The sequence below is a fragment of the Panicum virgatum genome, chromosome 4N (genome assembly GCF_016808335.1).
Source record: "Panicum virgatum strain AP13 chromosome 4N, P.virgatum_v5, whole genome shotgun sequence".
Classification (NCBI taxonomy): Eukaryota; Viridiplantae; Streptophyta; class Magnoliopsida; order Poales; family Poaceae; genus Panicum; species Panicum virgatum.
The window spans coordinates 28,090,563-28,106,533 of NC_053148.1; the positions used below are offsets into that span (position 1 = coordinate 28,090,563).

The following is a 15,971-nucleotide window of genomic DNA, read 5'->3' on the forward strand; positions in this document are numbered from 1 at the left end:
AGACTTACATATCTTCGATGTCCTCAATTTTGATCTTCTCATAGGCTACCCACTTGAAATTTCACTCACACCTCATCAAGGGAGCCTAGCTAGACTGCTTAGGGAAACTGCTTTTGCCACTGCCACTCCTCATTCAGAAAATCTTCTGGCAAAGCCTCTTCCCGAGCAAAACCCGCTCGAGGAGATGATGCATACATCTCCATTCATATCATCCGAGCCCGTTCTCTTGGGAGTTCAAGAATCCTCTAAAGAATTCGACTCGGAAGATAGCCTTCACTTTTGTGAAGATGAACGTTCATCATCACCCTTGACCGAGTTTGAGCCTCTTCCTGTTGGCCTAGAATATGTTGTTCTCGACTACGATCGAGAATCAACATCAAGCTTTCACAATGCATCTCTTGAGATAGAGAATCAATGGGCCATGGAATTATGTGAGGCGCCGACTCTGGAGTCCAATGAAAAGGATTCCTCAAATGAGCATGGGAATTTCACTTTTGACAAACCGCGTAAACCATGCTCATTCAATACAGCTCCAGAGTCAGGCATGTTTAGTGCACCGTGCACACACGAGGACTACAACCAACTTAAGGTCCTCTTTTGCAAAATCTTCAGAAGGTTGGTTGTAGATATATATGTTTATCGTAAACATTGCAGATTTCGTGGGTGCACCATGGCACTAACCTTGTAGCTAGCTGCAACAATTGGTGGTGAAACAATGACCCATCACCAATGATGGCTGCAAGAGTTATCGTGGTCGAGCTTATGACCAGAAACAAAGTACTGCCGGGAGATAGCCCGGACTATCTGTATTTATTTACTTATTTATTTCTCTTTCAATAAAAAGCAACGGCATGCTCTAGGATATAGTTTTTCTTCGGGTATTTTTGATCGCTAATCTTTCCAGGGGAAGATCAAGAAGAATGATCGACAAATAACACCCACGAACATATGAGCTACACCGACTACAACTCCTCGATATGTCCTGATGGAGGAACAACTACCGAAGGAGACTTGAACTCCATACACTTGAAGTTTTGCAAACTCCAAGTGTGGGGGAGGTGTGTGAGTACCCCAAAGTAAGTCCTTTTCTCAATTCATATCTTGTCTTGGAATTGGTGTATGTCCTCGCATCTTGCTCTAAAAAAATGAAAAAAAATGAAAAAAAATGAGAGGAGTTGCCATGGTGATAATATTCCATCAACAAAATGCAGTGGTAAGTACTCTCAATGTCCTGCTTTTGACATTAAACAAAGTCCTACCGGGAGGTCGCCCGAGGATCACCAGGTTTGTACTCATGCTTATCTCTGTTTGAATAAAGCTCAATCATGCTTCATATTTTCTTTATCTATTCGTGTATGCTCTAGTTTGAATGTGTGTCTAGAAACACATTCATAGGCCTTTTAAATCAAGCATGGTATTTGGGTTAAAATGTCTTCTTCAGTCAAACTGACATGGTGTCAAGTTTGATTGATGTCCTGGAGTTAATACTTGTATAGAATTTGGTTGCATATGTGGACTAACCCCTACAGGAAAATTAATTCCAAATGGATAAGTCGTTGAGCTGAATTCAAACGGGAAGGTAAGTAGAGGTTTTTGGATTAATATTGCTCGGCATTCTCATGCTGATGAAATCTTAATTCAGCCTTGCCTGAGTAAGTATCTTGGTGAGATTAAATTTTAGTTTCAATAAATTTAGGAGCTCCATGGTTCTTAAAACAGGTAGACCTATTAGTTTGTTTCCATATTTTTGTTTTTCAATAAGCACTAGGTACAAGAACAAGTGTCGGGGAGATCTCTCAGAACTTTCATGCATACACACTCGAGATCTCCCACAACACGTGCACAACACCGAATGAACCAGAATGCAAAAAACCAAGATGAATCAGAGCTCGTATTGGGCAGTGGAACCTCAGGTCTGGCTAACTAGCACTAGCTCCGATTATCTTCATCACGACAGTTTGTGCACTCTACCCCTCATACTCTCCCCAACCTATGAGTTTAAATGGAAGCCATTGCTTAATCACTAAAATTAAACTCAAGGAGTATCCACTGGTCTTGTGCTTCTCAATGATTGGCTTGCATACCTTTTATTCTTTGCTAAACCTGAGCTTGTGAATCATATCTTAGGGAACCCATAATTATTAAGTTGTTGACTAGTGAGATATGGTTTGATGGAAGAATCCTTGCTTTATCTGCTTATGTGTCTGGGAAACTTTTATCAAAAAGAAAAACCTCCATAGCTTTACAAATCCACGTGTTTGTTCTACCAAAGCCATATGTTGACTTTCATGATACAAATCCTTTACACATATGTGCCTTGTTGTTGCTTTGAGCTTCTTCAAACTTTGTGCCCCTAATGAGATGTCTTTCATACTTGTTTGATCAAGATCATGTGCACTCCACCATCTGAACATCTACACTGGAAGTCAGCTATGCCATTCCATCCATCCACAAAATAAAACTCCATGTTTAATGATCTCTCTCTCTAGTATCCTTCAAATGAGGCATGGGCTATTAAAAAAGAAAAAAAAGAGAAAAGATGGCATGCCCAAGAAGCATGACCCAAAAAAAGAGAAAAAAAATGGACACAACAATGTCCATAAAAAAAAGAGAGAAGAAAAAGATATATATATATAGCCATGTCCTCGTGATATCCAAATAAAGGAGAGAGAGAGGTTCATAAAAGGAGTATTTCATTCAATTTCCACCATCTACCAACCACCATCCACATATGTGCACAATCTTGATTAGCTTGTGTGATTTGTCATCTTCATGGATCCGTTGTTTGATTTTGCGATATATGTGACACAAGTGCATGCTTCCATTTCCCTACCATGAGCTCCACATAAACCATCTTTAGAAGTAGGATGAAAACAAGCAATGCCTTAGTGAGGATATATATACACAGTGAGCGACATGAGAGATCCTATGGAGAAGTAAAGCTATGGTTGGTCTTTGCAAAAACATTTCCAAAACCCCGGTCATAAAGCAGAGAAGTGGAGGAGACTGAAGTCAATACCGTTCCGCTCTTCAACTTCCCAAGCAATTCATGGTAGACACATCAAAATTCACATGCAAAGTTAAGGTTTAGAATAATCTGTATGCAGGTGTCATATCATATGAAGTCAGGGACCACCGTAGTTCTTGCCTTTACTCGAGGACAAGAGTGTGGGGGATCTTGTTGACGGTCATTAACGACCCATTTTGACCGTCAACTATCGTGCAAAAGTAGATCATCAGAAGGAATACATGTTAGCATAGGATGATTATTTGACGAATTCCACAGATGCTGGTCTGAGAATGTGTGCAGTTGAATTTGGGCCAAAACTGCAGGTAACGCGCATATTATCCAAGGCATAAATTCCTGGGCCAATCACAAGCAAGCCCAAAGGCCAAAAGGGCCCACTTGGCAGCTGCACATGAGAGGGAGATCAGCCCACACGCGTGACACGTCATCGATCCGAAGCAATTCCATCTCGATGAATCAGACGTGTTCACGAGGATCTACGGGCCTAACAGAGCTACCAAACCACCTCAAGACAGGCCCTCGCACATGTATATTACATGGGGGTCCACCTAACAGCCACCTGACCGAAAACTGGGCCAAACAGGCCCAGCCCACGGTCGGCCGACCAACATGGTCGCCCGACCAAGTGGTAGCGGTCCACGGGCCCCACCGCCTCTCAGATGACACGTGGCGAGGTGTGGCTGGTCCCCAATGGCGGTTTGGGTCGGTTCTCGGGCGAATGGCTGGTGGCTCCCTCCTATAAATACAAGGGGAGGTGGTTAGAATAGGAACACACAACACACATCACTCACCTCCAAGTGTAGAGCCTCTCTAGCTTGTGTTTAGTAGGAGTTTAGGAGTAGGGGTACTCAGGAGGGGCGCCGGTAATGGCGCTCTTTTCCAAATTGTACCTCTACGATAGTGAGGGAGATAGTCGGGGGATGTGCCGGGCTTGTCGGCGCTCTTCTCCGCTTGTGCCTCGACGGATGCTTATTCGGTTGTAAGTGTTCGAGACTTTCTTTGTTTATTTAGAATTAGAGTTTAGATCGCAAGTTTTCATATTTGCCTTATATTAGATGATGTGTATGCTAGCAAGTAGCATTTGACTCTAGAGTAGGGCCCGGATAGAAAAGGATAACCCTGATCTTCTCTAGAGTTAGTAGGGAAAGGCATAGACATAGTGTCTAGGCTGGACTATACCACTCAGTTGTCCGATAGTCCCATGGTTTGTAGAGGTAGCCGGCAGGTGGTGACAGCCCTGTTCGAGCCTTTTAGTAATCCTCCACGTTTGGATATCGGATAGAGCACTATTATTGGAGCTATCGGCTTGTTTAAGCTGGATGATACCTTTAGGTCGAAGTATAACGGCGACGTGATCTCTTCTTCTAAACATAGATTCTAGATCTTAGAAAGTCCTCTCTTTCCTATCCTCCTACACCAGTGTTTGTGTCCTTGGACAGCCTGAACCCGTAGGTAGTGTACTCACGTTCCCTATTGGATACGATACCCTGGAGTACTCTTGGGTGAAAGGTACAGCGGTATCCGTGTGCTTACGGATTTTATTCGTGACGTTACAAAATACCAACAAGAACCAGGGTGCTCCGAATTTTTATTGAAACTAAAATTTAATCTCACCAAGATACTTACTCAAGCAAGGCTGAACTAAGATTACATTAACATGAGTATGTTGTTCAACATTAATCCAAAACCTTGTCTTACCTTTCCATTTGAATTCAGCTCGATGACTCACCCAATTGGATTTGATTTTTCTGCAGGGGTTAGTCCATATATGCAACCAACATCTATACAAGTATTAACTCCAAGAACGTCAATCAATCTAGACACGAGGTCTAGTTGCCTGAAGAGGATATTTTAACCCAAACACCATGCTTGATTTAAAAAGCCTATGAATGTATGTTGCAATCATACATTCAAACTAGAGCATACGAGAACAGATAAAGGGAGCACGAAGCATGATTGAGCATTATTCGAAGAGAGATAGGCATGAGTTTGTACCTGGTGATCCTCGGGCGACCTCCTGGCAGGGCTTTGTTTAATGTCAAAAGCAGGACATTGAGAGTACTTACCACGACATCTCCCCCATACTTGGAGTTTGCAAAACTTCAAGTGTATGGAGTTCAAGTCTCCTTCTGTAGTTGTTCCTTCATCAAGGCATATCGAGGTGTTGTAGTCGGTGTAGCTCACATGTTTATAGGCATTGTCTATCCATCGTTCTCTTTGATCTTCCCCTGGAATGGTTAGCAACCAAAAATACCCGAAGGAAAACTATATCCTAGAACATGCTCTTGCTTTTTATTGAAAGGGAAATACATAAGTAAATAAAAGATAGTAGTCCGGGCTATTTCCCGGCAGTGCTTTATTTCTGTTCATAAGCTCGACCATGATAACTCTTGTAGCCATCATTGGTGATGGGTCATTGTTTCACCACCAATTGTTGAAACTAGCTACAAGGTTAGTGCCATGGTGCACGCACGAAATCTGCAATGTTTATGATAAACATATACATCTACAACCAACCTTCTGAAAATTTTGCAAAAGAGGACCTTGAGTTGGTTGTAGTCCTCGTGTGTGCACGGTGCACTAAGCATGTCTAACTCTGGAGTTGCATTGAATGAGCATGGTTTACATGGTATGTCAAAAGTAAAATTCCCATGCTCATTTGAGGAATCCTTTTCATTGGACTCCAGAGTCGCCGCCTCGCAAGATTCCTTGGCCCATTGATTCTCCATCTCAAGAGATTCATCGTGAAAGATCATAGTTGTATCTCGATCAAGGTCGAGAACAACAGATTCTAGGCCATCGGGAAGAGGCTCAAACTCGGTCAAGGATGATGATGGTCGTTCATCTTCATGAGAGTGAAGGCTATCTTCCAAGTCGTATTCTTCAGAGGATTCTAGAACTCTCAAGAGAACAGGCTTAGATGATATGAACGGAGATGTATGCATCATCTCCTCGAGCGGGTTTCGCTCGAGAAGTGGCTTGGCCAGAAGATTTTCTAGATGAGGAGTAGTAGTGGCCGAGCCGGTTTCCCTAAGCTTTTCATCTAGGCTCCCATGAGATGCCAGAAGTTTTTCTAGCGGGAGGCCTAGGAGAAGATCAAAATCAAGGATATTGTAGATGTAAAAATCTAAATGCACCTCAATTTTGTCTATTGTGATAGGCAAGTCCCTTGCAATCCCCTGAGATTCAAAGTACAGTCCGGATGGACTTTTAAAGTACTTGTCGGTTCGGGTTAGAGGCTTGTTACCCATGAGAGTGTCCAAAAGGCACTCGGGTAAGATGCAAACCTCAGCAGCAGGGTCATAAAGAGCTTCTATGATTTTTCCCTTGATAAAACAAGTGATTGTTGCAGAGGTTGGGCTAATCCGAATCGCTTCGGAAGCACGCTTTGCCTCCTTTGACCAATCAATTGCGGGTGTATGACGGGAAATTATATCGAGGGTCTCATAAAGACACATCGGTTTTATAGGCTCCTCGTGCCTAAGATGATTCGAGGTATTTTTGATGTTCCCTGAAGGGTCATCCTCGAATCGGGAAGAGAACTTCGAAGGTTGAATTTCTTCTTCCTTCGGTGTTCGTGGTTCGGAAGAGCGCTCAACAAACGAATATTGGGATGTGGAAGATGAAGGCTCAGATTCGGGTGGTGAGAGACTCTCATGGCTCGACGCGGATTCCTCCCGGCGGGGTTCACTATGGTCGGTAGAGAAGAAAGAGTCTTCTAAGAAACTATCTAGGATGTCTCTTCCTTCTTCCGGAGTTGTGTGTGCGAACCATCCTCCGCTGGCGTCGTCAAGCTCTAGAGCAGTTTCCATGTCTAAACCCGAGTAGAAAACTTCCAATGATAGTTCATCGGGTATAGACATGTCTGGGATAGATGCCAAAAGGCGTGAGAATCTAGCCCATGCTACAAATGTGGACTCCTTCTCTAATTGCTCAAAATCGAGGATATCGATCGGTAGGGAGTCTATGCGTTCGGTGAGGGAGAACGAGTAACAAAAGTCATCTCGAAGCTCCTCCCAATCACCGCTCATATTTCCTATCGTGCGGGTGTACCATTGCTCCGCCCTTTCTATAAGAGAGAAGGGGAACAATTTCCACCACAAGGCTTCTCGTGTCATGCCTAGGATTTCTAGACCCGAACACAGTTCCTCGAATTCTAGCAAATGCTCATAGGGATCTTCATGAATTTCTCCAGAGAAGGGTCACTTCCGAACCATGGCTATAAAGCCAGGGTCGAGTTCATGGTTAGATGAGGAAGATGGTGATGGCTCAAAGAACTCGCCCATTGCGGTAGAGAGCTAGGAAAAGGATAGCTGCTCCAAGGGTAGCGGGGGTAAAGGTAGAAGGAAAGAAAAGGAAAAAGATACGAGGACGACTGAGTCTGAAGATAATATAGCTACCGTTCCCCGGCAACGGCGCCAGAAAGCTTGTTGGTATTTTGTAACGTCATGAATAAAACCTGCAAGTGCTCGGATACCGCTGTAGCTTTCACCCAAGAGTATTCCAGGGTATCGTATCCACTAGGGAATGTGAGTACACTACCTACGGGTTCAGGCTATCCAAGGACACACACACTGGTGTAGGAGGATAGAAAAGAGAGGACTTTCTAAGATCTAGAATCTATGTTTAGAAGAAGAGATCACGTCGCCATTATACTTCGAGCTAAAGGTATCGACCGGCTTATACAAGCCAATAGTTCCAATATGTGCTCTATCCAATATCCGAACGTGGAGGATTACTAAAAGGCTCGAACAGGGCTGTCACCACCTGCCGGCTACCACTACAAACTGTGGGACTATTAGACAACTGAGTGGTATAGTCCAGCCTAGACACCACGTCTATGCCTTTCCCTACTAACTCTAGAGTCGTACAGGGTTATCCTTTTCTATCTAGAGCCCACTCTAGAGTCAAATGCTACTCGCTAGCATACACATCAACTAATGTACTGCAGAGATGATAACTTGCGATCTAAACTTTAATTCTAAATAAGCAAATAAAGTCTCAAACACTTATAACCGAATAAGCATCCATTGAGGTACAAGCGGAGAAGATCGCCGACAAGCCCGGCACATCCCTCGACTATCTCCCTCACTCTCGTAGAGGTACAATTTGGAGAAGAGCGCCGTTGCTGATGCCCCTCCTAAGTACCTCTACTCCTAAACTCCTACTAAACACAAGCTTGAGAGGCTCTACACTTGGAGGTGAGTGATGTGTGAGTTGTGTTGTGTGTTCCTATTCTCACCCCCTCCCCTTGTATTTACAGGTGGGAGCCACCAGCCTCTTGCCCGAGAAATGAGCCAAACCGCCATTGGGGACCGACCACATCTCTCAACGTGTCATCTGAGAGGCGGTGGGGCCCGAGGGCCGTCACCACTAGGCCGGCCGACCTAGCTGGTCGGCCGACCGTGGGCTGACTCCGTTTGCCCCGATCTTTGGTCAGAAGACTATTAGGTGGCCCCCCATGTCATGTATATGGGTAAGGGCCTGTCTTGGGTCAGTTTTGGTGCTCTGGTGGGTCCATGGATCTTCTTGCTTGCGTCTGATTGGTCGAGGTGGAATTGCTTCGGATCGATGGTGTGTCACGCATGTGGGTTGAGTCTCCCTCTCATGTGCAGCTGCCAAGTGGGCCCTTTTGGCCTTTGGGCTTGCTTGTGCTTGGCCTAGGAATTTATGCCTTGGATAATATGCTCGTTACCTGCAGTTTTGGCCCAAATTCACCTGCACACATTCTCAGACCAGCATCTGTGGAATTCGTCAAATAATCATCCTATGCTAACATTTATTCCTTCTGATGCTCGACTTTTGCACGATAGTTGACGGTCAAAATGGGTCGTTAGTGACCGTCAACAAATACCCGGAGTAGGTAATTGACATGTCAGACATTTTGAGGCTAGCAAAACAATAGGTATGCAATGGAGAAAGATCGGTAGATGACAAGTACCTTCCTCGAACGAACTCACCATTCGGCAAAGCTCAAAATAACTCAAAATAGCTTTTATCGGTTCATATGATAAAACTTTATGGCTCTGGGTAGGACATACAAACCAAAGGGGAATTCTTTACCATGTTTTATTTTAAAGAAATTCCGAGAGGTTCCCTACTAGAGCATGCAGTTTTATTCCAGTTCGGGCTATCTCAAATCTCACAACAACTTAGACTTGGAAATCAAGCTCATGCTCCCACTCAAACCAAATTTTAGTGGAACTACTTTTGTGCCAACTAGTTTAAGTACTAGGAGAGTAAACAGTTGTATACGAGGCTCTTGCAAAGCATGGACAGAGCAACTATTCATCATCTCCATGATAAGAGCTTACACGGATTTCCACACATATGAGTTGGTAGTTTTATTCAAAGCATGAAATTTTTTGTGCTTTAATTTATTTATTTATTTTGTTTTTATTTTTATTTTATTTTATTATTTTACTTTTTTTGAGTTTTTTATTGATTTAAACTAACTATTTTTTTAGGACACAAGACGAAAGGATAGGTCGGATGACTTACCTGGATACATCGGCACCCCCCAAGCTTGAATGAAGCTCAGTAGGTCTGCTATCTTGGATGGATTTTTTTTGTATGCAATGTAAAGTGAAAAGAATGCATTTGCGAGAATTTAAATATGCCATGATGAGAAAGGGAAGACTATGCAAGAATATAAACTATCCTATATGCAAATGCAAGAATAGATAACTACCACGTACCTCATGGCAAGGGCTCGAGTTTCTCGTCCTGAGCAAGACTATCCGTACTTTGGGTTTAGTCGTCGCCACCTGATGAAGACATTGGTGGCGACGCTTTCTTCTGCTACACCTTCTGTGTAGGCAGAGTTACTTCGATCTCTTTCTTCCCAAATTCCAGAAAATTCTTACGTTGGGTATTCCGCTTCGCGTTCTGTTGGTTATACACCTTAATCTCCTCTCGAGTTCGAAGATTCTCCACGAATTCAATGAGGGAATACGTCTTCTCCAGCTCTTTCTTGAATTCCTTTTGGTTGAAACTTTTGATCTGTGAGCATTTTTCATCCTTCGGTTTGAAACCGAATCTCTCCTTCTGCCCATTGATGTTGAGTTGGATTACTCCAACTCCCGCATCAATGTGTGCACTTGTCATGCTCAAGAATGGCCTCCCCAATATGAGAGGGATCTCAGCGTCGGCTTCCATGTCGAGAATGACAACATCAATAAGGACAAAGAAATTCCGTATTTTCACCGGAATATCTTTGGCGATCCCCACGAGATGATGAACTGATTGGTCTGCTAGCTGCAAACACATGGCAGTAGGAGCAAGCGCATGATGGATAAGTTTATTATAAATTACCTTTGGCATGACGCTGATGCTTGCTCGCAGATCGCAAAGAATGTGCTTAAAGTGTTGAGCTCCAATGGAACATGTGATGGTGGGGCATCCTAGTTTCTTCTTCTTCTCCAGGAGAGGATTGAGTATAGCTGTGCTACACTCATCCGTAAGCTGCAAAACCTCGGTGGTCGGCAGGACCCTCTTATTGCCAAGGATATCCTTGAGATACTTGGTGTACGTGGGAACCTGCATAGTATCAAGAAGTGGTATGTTACCATAAAACTTCTTAGTTACCTCAATGAACTTGCTGAATTGCTCGTCGGCCACCGGCCTCCTTCTCCGCTCTAGAAACGGTAAGGCGGTTGTATCGTGACAGTCCCATGAAGTTCTAGGGGGTTCCACGGGGTCTTCCTGGGTAGCAATGGTGTTGGATTCATCGGCCTCCTCCAGCACTCCGTCTACAGCATCGGTATTCCTGGTGGTTACGGTCTTCCACCGTGTACTTGCATCCTGCAGAAGATGTGGTTTCTGTGTGGATTGTCTTGCCCGCACAGCTACCGCATTCACACTTTCTTTTGGGGTCACTTTTGGTTGCCCAGATAGCTTCCCCATGTCATGGTTTAGGCAGGATGGTGTACCTGCATCCTGCGGAAAATGTGGTTTCTGTGCGGATTGTCTTGCCCGCACAGCTACCGCACTCAGACTTTCTTTCGGGGTCACTTCCGGTTGCCCGGATAGCTTTCCCGTGTCATGGTTAAGGCAGGATGAGGCCAGTTGAGTTACTTTAGTTTCTATCAATTTGTTGAAACTCAACTGATGTTTAATAACAGAGTTAAACCCATCTAGTTGCATAGCCAAAGACTCAAGAATTTTATCAGAAGCAAGATATTTCTCACTAATGTTGTCATTCATTTGTTTTTGGCCATTCATAAAGTCTTTAAGCGAGGGCTGAAAACTATTATTAAAATTAATACCTTGCTGTTGGCCGAAGGGGAGGTCGGGCTTAGAATTCCAACCTTGCTGAGGACGACAGTCTGAGTCATTGGGAGTGTTGTTCCCAATGGAGTTCTCGTCCTCTTGAGTGAATGGGCAAGATTTGCCCGAGTGTCCAGTATTGCCACCTTTCTCACATGTCATCTGAGGCTCCATAGTCTGGTTAACCTCTTGGTGTGGAGATTCCAGCTTTTCCATGAGAAGATCCATCTTGGCTGCCAGCATATTGACACTGTCAATTTCATGTATTCCTTTTGCATGGGCTGGCTGCCTATCTCCCTTCCAACTCTTGTTGGAAGCAACCTTATCGATGAGTGTTATAGCTCCTGCAACATCGAGGGAGAGAAATGCTCCTCCCGCTGCTGCGTCCATGTGATCTTGTGATCGCTGGTTCAGGCCATGGAAGAAGTTCTGAATGATAAGCCATTCTTCCATGCCGTGGTGTGGGCATGCTGCAATGTATTCCTGAAGACGTTCCCAGGCTTCCGGGACTGTCTCGTCCTGGAGTTGTTCAAAACTGGAAATCCTATTCCGAAGGGCATTGGTTTTGCCCATCGGAAAGTACTTGACCAGAAAAGCATTGGAGCACGCATCCCAAATGTTGAACGCTTTCTTGTAGGTGGAGAACCACGTCTTTTCTTTCCCAAGCAAAGAGAATGGGAACAGTCGAAGACGAACATTATCCATCGTAGTGCCTCTTGGGTTGATTATGCTGCTCACTTCCAGAAAATTCTGTAGATGAGCGTGGGCATCCTCTGATGCCTTTCCGCAGAAGGGATTTGCTTGAACCATGTTGACAAGCCTAGTTTTTATCTCAAAGCCATCAATGCCTTGGTCATGTTCAGTCCAGTAGGGATATGGCTATTGGACGGGGCTGAGAATTGACGGAGTGTCTTCTGAGCCATGGGTATTGAAGCTGGCGTTGTCAAACCTTGATCCTAAGAAAATTTCTTCTGGTAGAAAAAAAATTCACCCAATTCTTTCTGGATCTGAGTTGAAGTGAATGGTAGATCGAATTTGGTCCTGCACTGCTCTGCAGAAATCACAAAGATACCGAGAGCAATGGTAATCCCGCTAAAATTAGCGGTGACAAACTAGTAAATTTTGTCAAACTATTCAACAAAATCTTTAGCCAATTGCTTCCCCGGCAACGGCGCTAGAAATGCTTGTTGGCGTTTCTTACGCTCAAAACAATATGGATTCCGCAAGCGCACAGAATCACCGCTGTAGCACTTCACCTTGAAGTATTCCTGGGTATCGTATATTTCCTCAGGGAAGTACTATGGATAAAGAGTATCGAAGAATCGAATGACAAACTTTACTAGAGATATCAACCGACTAACTTAGTGGGGGTAAGCTTGATATGATAGGATGAGATAATGGCCAACGATGACCTTCTGACATAGGAGACTCTAATCCTTAGAGAGGTAAGCAGCTGGGAGGACAATGAGCGAGAAAGACTCCTAAAACACTTCTAAACTATCGAGTTAGCCTCTCTAGACTAAACCTTGCTTCTAACTAGTTATCGGGAACCTAGAGCTTACTTCAGCGGCTGGAAGAGGAAGGACTTCAGAAAGGGATAAGAGGGGAGTCCAACGGCAACCTGCAACTACTGCTATGAAAACACCCGAACGTTGTGGACTACAAAGGACGGATAGGGCTGTCACCACCTACCGATTACCACAACGGTTCCGTGGGGTGGAACACACTTTCTAGCTAACACTAAGCCCAGACACCACGTCCGTACTCGGTGTTAGGATTTCTCTTGTCGCGAACAAGAGAAATCCCGCTCAACCTAGAGAACTAACTTGAGTTACCCTAGTCCGGGTGAGAAAACCCGTAAGGTAAGATCCCGATAAACAAGATAGGTACAAAGCCTAAGCTAGAGAATTACTTTCGCACACAAGTAAGATAACTTGGAAAGGTAAATAAATGCAGAAAGTAAAGCTAACTCGAAAAGATAAAGAAGATTACTTAAATTGATAAATGTCAAAGGAAAAGATACAAGAGCTTATACCCGACTTCCGATGACGACTCCGGAATCCCGAGACAAGCTCGACTCGAATCTAACTCCCAGACTACCTAACCTACTCTAGAAACTAAGAATGAGAAAAGAGAGCTCCTTTGGTGTGTGTGTGTGTAGAGTGAGGGTGTTGCTCTCTATTTATAGTGCTCCAAGGTCGGTACAAGGTGGGCGCGTGTGTTGTAAGCAACGAGGTCGGTTGATGTAACTTCCACGCGAAGGTGAGCACGAGCCGCTGCAAAGTGGGGCCGGCCGGCCTCCCCTAGGGCGGCCGGCCTGGGGATCCCACCATCTGGCCACCAACTTTTGTGGACGGCTTGGATTGTCTCTCTAGAAGTCTGTGGAAGAGGATTGGGTCCAAAGCACATGATTGTTAGGCCGGCCGGCCTCTCCTAGGCCGACCGGCTTGGGTTTGGCTCCTCTCGGCCCTCCGTTCCACCGACGCATCAATCAACAGTTGCACATTCTTGCTCAAGGCAGTTTAGGTCTTGAAACTGCGTTTGGACACTGAAAGTGGACCCAACCTTCCATTGCTCAAGCCTTTCGGTCTTTGTTTGTGAATTTGGACAAAACCAAATTCGATTGGCTTGGATTTGTGCTCATGATCACTCTAGAAAAGTTCTGTGGCATGGTATGTTGAGGTGTCAGGCCGGCCGGCCTAGGGTAGGCCGGTCGGCCTGGTATTTTGTCCATTTTTCCTGATTTTTGGTACACTAGTTCCTGCGGCCACAACTCATCCAAAACTTATTGCACGTATTAGAAATAAGCAAAATATGTATGGAACATGGTGCAAAACTCATTTTATTCCCGAGAAGTTAACAGTCAAAATAGGAAATAATGGCCATCAACACTACTCCCAGCGGGACAATCGCTCGAAACGCCGACGCGACGATCGCTCACCTCGTCACAGGAAGAAGCACGATCGCGCCGAGTCATCCAAGAATCGGGACCGCAAGCGTGGCCCTGAGAACACCGACGCTGTCGCCGAAAGGTCCCAGTTCCGCTCCAGCCTCAACCAAGCGGACCTGGACCGACTCCTTGATGGCAAGTGTCCTTGGCACAAGGACGCAAACCACACTGCCCGGGAGTGCTGAGCACTCTCCAACGGCATCATCAAGGACGACGACTCCAAGCGACCCCGCCACGATGACCGCGACAGGCCCAGTGGTTCCAGAACCACACGGGCGCGTCCACAGAGGCGCACCTCACACAGGCGAGACGACGACGAGCAAAGGGAAGATTCCCCAGGGAACTTCCAGGAAGAAGACAGGGCCGCCAACTTCATATACGGCGGCCCCAGTAAGCCATTGTGCCGGTGCAAGCTCAAGCTGGATGATCGTGAAGTTAACCTGGTGTTCAAACACCCGGTCGATCCCCTGCAATGGTCAGAGACGCCGATCACCTTCGACCGCCGTGACCACTGGGTCCACCTACCCAGGCCGGGTGCCTACCCCCTCGTGGTCAGCCCGGTGGTGAGCCAGGTCCGCCTGGCCAAAGTACTCGTCGACGGTGGCAGCGCCCTCGACATCATCTTCGCCAGCACATTGGAGAGCATGGGCTATGACATGACCTCCCTGGTCCTATCTGACCAGGCCTTCTACGGCATCATCCCCGGAGCCGGGTCGACTCCGGTCGGCCGGGCCACCTTGCCGGTCACCTTCAGCACCCGCGACAACTACTGTACCGAGCATGTCAACTTCGAGGTCGCCGAGTTCAAGACCTCCTACCATGCCATCCTGGGAAGACCCTCCCTCCCCAAGTTCATGGCGATCCCCAACCACACGTATCTTCTCCTGAAGATGCCAGCTCCAAAGGGGGTCCTCTCGGTCTACGGAGATCTGCAGACCTCCTATGCTTGTGAGGCCAAGAACATCGAGCTCTCCGACACCCTGGAACGATCCAGGAACTCGGTTCTTGTTGCCCAGGCAGCAAAGAACCTTCCGATGGACCAGCAGTAGATCCCCACCAAGGAGTCGACTCCCGAGTCGCAGCTCGCACCAGCCGTGGCGACCAAGACCATCGTCCTCCAGGACGATGAGCCGCACAAGACCGCCGTGATCGGGTCCAGCCTCGACCTGGCATAGGAAGGCGCGCTCACCTCCTTCCTCCGAGAGAATTGGGACATCTTCGCATGGAAGCCATCTGACATGCCCGGAGTCCCAAGGGAGGAGACTGAGCACTCCTTAGATCTCGACACGAAGGCGAGACCCGTCAAGCAACGGCTCCGCCGCTTCGCGCAGGATCGAAAGGAGGCTATTAGGGTAGAAGTAACTCAGCTCCTCGCCGCCAATTTTATCAGAGAAGTTGCACACCCACATTGGCTGGCAAACCCGGTCCTTGTAAACAAAGAAAAATGGTGAATGGAGAATGTGTGTTGACTATACTGACCTCAACAAACACTGCCCTAAGGACCCCTTTCCTCTACTATGCATCGATCAGGTCATCGACTCAACGGCCGGGTGCATTCTCCTTTCTTTTCTTGACTGTTACTCAGGGTACCACCAGATAGCCCTCAAGGAGTCGGCTCAAGAGAAGACATCCTTCATCACCCCTTTCGGGGCCTACTGTTACAACGCCATGACGTTTGGCCTCAAGAATGCCAGCGCCACCTACCAGAAGGCCATTCAGAGATGC

General features: G+C 46.0%; 1 non-coding gene across 1 annotated transcript; it reads left to right on the plus strand.

Annotated features, from left to right (window-relative positions):
- Positions 1 to 11,747: 11,747 nt before the first annotated feature.
- On the plus strand, positions 11,748 to 11,854 carry LOC120671654. The gene has a single exon (XR_005673754.1). It is a non-coding gene; the product is annotated as a small nucleolar RNA R71 (small nucleolar RNA).
- The last annotated feature ends 4,117 nt before the right edge of the window (positions 11,855 to 15,971 follow it).